Consider the following 2590-nt stretch of genomic DNA (forward strand, 5'->3'; position numbering starts at 1 on the left):
GGAAAATTATTGATTCATATAGTTACTGTGTGTGCCACTTAAGCTTAGTGGTAGAGCGTCTGCTTCGTAAGCAGAAGGTCGTCAGTTCAATCCTGGCAAGTGGCTTACGGCAGCATTAGGCTCTAGTCGGGTATGAGGAGCAGGAGCAGGTTTGCTCACTCCGCAAAGGATACAGGAAGATTATTGATTAATGCAGTTATCTTGTGCGCCACTTTAGCTTAGTGGCAGAGCGTCTGCTTTGTAAGCAGAAGGTCGTCAGTTCAATCCTGGCAAGTGGCTTACAGCAGCATTAGGCTCTAGTCGGGTATGAGGAGCAGGAGCAGGTTTGCTCACTCCGCAAAGGATACAGGAAGATTATTGATTTATGCAGCTATTTTGTGTGCAACTTTAGCTTAGTGGCCGAGCGTCTGCTTAGTAAGCAGGAGGTCGTCAGTTCAATCCTGGCAAGTGGCTTATAGCACCATAAATTTCTGGTCTGGTACGAGAAGCAGGAGCAGGTTTGCTCACTCCGCAAAGGATACAGGAAGATTATTAATTTATGTAATCACTCAATGTGCCACTTTAGCTTAGTGGCAGAGCGTCTGCTTTGTAAGCTGAAGGTCGTCAGTTCAATCCTGGCAAGTGGCTGATAGCACCATAAATGTCTGGTCTGATACGGGAAGCAGGAGTAGGTCAGCTCACTCCGCAAAGGATACAGAAAGATTATCGATTTATGTACTTATTCTGTGCGTCACTTTAGCTTAGTGGCAGAGCGTCTGCTTTGTAAGCAGAAGGTCGTCAGTTCAATCCTGGCAAGTGGCTTATAGCACCATAAATTTCTGGTCTGGTACGAGAACCAGGAGCAGGATGGCCCATTCTGTGAACGGGACAGGGAAATTATTGATTCATGTACTTAATCTGTCCGCCACTTTAGCTTAGTGGTAGAGCGTCTGCTTCGTAAGCAGAAGGTCGTCAGTTCAATCCTGGTAAGTGGCTTACGGCAGCATTAGGCTCTAGTCGGGTATGAGGAGCAGGAGCAGGTTTGCTCACTCCGCAAAGGATACAGGAAGATTATTGATTTATGCAGTTATTTTGTACTTCACTTTAGCTTAGTGGCAGAGCGTTTGCTTTGTAAGCAGAAGGTCGTCAGTTCAATCCTGGCAAGTGGCTTATAGCACTATAAATTTCTGGTCTGGTACGAGGACCAGGAGCAGGATGGCCCATTCTGTGAACGGGACAGGAAAATTATTGATTCATATACTTAATTTGTGCGCCACTTTAGCTTAGTGGTAGAGCGTCTCCTTCGTAAGCAGAAGGTCGTCAGTTCAATCCTGGCAAGTGGCTTACAGCAGCATTAGGCTCTAGTCGGGTATGAGGAGCAGGAGTAGGTTTGTTCACTCCGCAAAGGATACAGGAAGATTATTGATTTATGCAGTTATTCGGTGTGTCACTTTAGCTTAGTGGCAGAACGTCTGCTTTGAAAGCAGCAGGTCGTCAGTTCGATCCTGGTAAGTGGCTTATAACACCATAAATATCTGGTCTGGTACGAGAAGCAGGAGCAGGTTTGCTCACTCCGCAAAGGATACAGGAAGATTATTAATTTATGTACTTACTCTATGTGCCACTTTAGCTTAGTGGTAGAGCGTCTGCTTCGTAAGCAGAAGGTCGTCAGTTCAATCCTGGCAAGTGGCTTACAGCAGCATTAGGCTCTAATCGGGTATGAGGAGCAGGAGTAGGTTTGCTCACTCCGCAAAGGATACAGGAAGATTATTGATTTATGCAGTTATTTGGTGTGTCACTTTAGCTTAGTGGCAGAACGTCTGCTTTGAAAGCAGCAGGTCGTCAGTTCGATCCTGGTAAGTGGCTTATAACACCATAAATATCTGGTCTGGTACGAGAAGCAGGAGCAGGTTTGCTCACTCCGCAAAGGATACAGGAAGATTATTAATTTATGTACTCACTCTATGTGCCAGTTTAGCTTAGTGGCAGAGCGTCTGCTTTGTAAGCAGAAGGTCGTCAGTTCAATCCTGGCAAGTGGCTTACAGCAGCATTAGGCTCTAGTCGGGTATGAGGAGCAGGAGCAGGTTTGCTCACTCCGCAAAGGATACAGGAAGATTATTGATTTATGCAGTTATTTGTTGTGTCACTTTAGCTTAGTGGCAGAGCGTCTGCTTTGTAAGCAGAAGGTCGTCAGTTCGATCCTGGCAAGTGGCTTATAACACCATAAATATCTGGTCTGGTACGAGAAGCAGGAGCAGGTTTGCTCACTCCGCAAAGGATACAGGAAGATTATTGATTTATGCAGTTATTTGGGGTGTCACTTTAGCTTAGTGGTAGAGCGTCTGCTTCGTAAGCAGAAGGCCGTCAGTTCAATCCTGGCAAGTGGCTTACAGCAGCATTAGGCTCTAGTCGGGTATGAGGAGCAGGAGCAGGTTTGCTCACTCCGCAAAGGATACAGGAAGATTATTGATTTATGCAGTTACTTGGTGTGTCACTTTAGCTTAGTGGCAGAGCGTCTGCTTTGTAAGCAGAACGTCGTCAGTTCGATCCTGGCAAGTGGCTTATAACACCATAAATATCTGGTCTGGTACGAGAAGCAGGAGCAGATGGC

At 46.1% G+C, this 2590-nt stretch overlaps 15 non-coding genes across 15 annotated transcripts; all 15 read left to right on the forward strand.

The window, feature by feature from the left end:
- The first annotated feature begins 33 nt into the window (after positions 1-33).
- Pmar_PMAR003049 lies at positions 34-105 on the forward strand. Its single transcript has one exon. It is a non-coding gene; the product is annotated as a tRNA-Thr (tRNA).
- A 102-nt stretch (positions 106-207) lies between these two features.
- Pmar_PMAR003050 lies at positions 208-279 on the forward strand. The gene has a single exon. It is a non-coding gene; the product is annotated as a tRNA-Thr (tRNA).
- A 102-nt stretch (positions 280-381) lies between these two features.
- Positions 382-453, forward strand: Pmar_PMAR003051. Its single transcript has one exon. It is a non-coding gene; the product is annotated as a tRNA-Thr (tRNA).
- A 102-nt stretch (positions 454-555) lies between these two features.
- Pmar_PMAR003052 lies at positions 556-627 on the forward strand. The gene has a single exon. It is a non-coding gene; the product is annotated as a tRNA-Thr (tRNA).
- A 102-nt stretch (positions 628-729) lies between these two features.
- Positions 730-801, forward strand: Pmar_PMAR003053. Its single transcript has one exon. It is a non-coding gene; the product is annotated as a tRNA-Thr (tRNA).
- Positions 802-903: 102 nt separating this feature from the next.
- Pmar_PMAR003054 lies at positions 904-975 on the forward strand. The gene has a single exon. It is a non-coding gene; the product is annotated as a tRNA-Thr (tRNA).
- A 102-nt stretch (positions 976-1077) lies between these two features.
- On the forward strand, positions 1078-1149 carry Pmar_PMAR003055. Its single transcript has one exon. It is a non-coding gene; the product is annotated as a tRNA-Thr (tRNA).
- Positions 1150-1251: 102 nt separating this feature from the next.
- Pmar_PMAR003056 lies at positions 1252-1323 on the forward strand. The gene has a single exon. It is a non-coding gene; the product is annotated as a tRNA-Thr (tRNA).
- Positions 1324-1425: 102 nt separating this feature from the next.
- Pmar_PMAR003057 lies at positions 1426-1497 on the forward strand. Its single transcript has one exon. It is a non-coding gene; the product is annotated as a tRNA-Ser (tRNA).
- Positions 1498-1599: 102 nt separating this feature from the next.
- Positions 1600-1671, forward strand: Pmar_PMAR003058. The gene has a single exon. It is a non-coding gene; the product is annotated as a tRNA-Thr (tRNA).
- A 102-nt stretch (positions 1672-1773) lies between these two features.
- On the forward strand, positions 1774-1845 carry Pmar_PMAR003059. Its single transcript has one exon. It is a non-coding gene; the product is annotated as a tRNA-Ser (tRNA).
- Positions 1846-1947: 102 nt separating this feature from the next.
- Pmar_PMAR003060 lies at positions 1948-2019 on the forward strand. Its single transcript has one exon. It is a non-coding gene; the product is annotated as a tRNA-Thr (tRNA).
- A 102-nt stretch (positions 2020-2121) lies between these two features.
- On the forward strand, positions 2122-2193 carry Pmar_PMAR003061. Its single transcript has one exon. It is a non-coding gene; the product is annotated as a tRNA-Thr (tRNA).
- A 102-nt stretch (positions 2194-2295) lies between these two features.
- Positions 2296-2367, forward strand: Pmar_PMAR003062. Its single transcript has one exon. It is a non-coding gene; the product is annotated as a tRNA-Thr (tRNA).
- Positions 2368-2469: 102 nt separating this feature from the next.
- Positions 2470-2541, forward strand: Pmar_PMAR003063. The gene has a single exon. It is a non-coding gene; the product is annotated as a tRNA-Thr (tRNA).
- Positions 2542-2590: the final 49 nt, after the last annotated feature.

Source organism: Perkinsus marinus, assembly GCF_000006405.1.
Source record: "Perkinsus marinus ATCC 50983 genomic scaffold scf_1104296937614, whole genome shotgun sequence".
Taxonomy (NCBI): Eukaryota; Perkinsozoa; order Perkinsida; family Perkinsidae; genus Perkinsus; species Perkinsus marinus.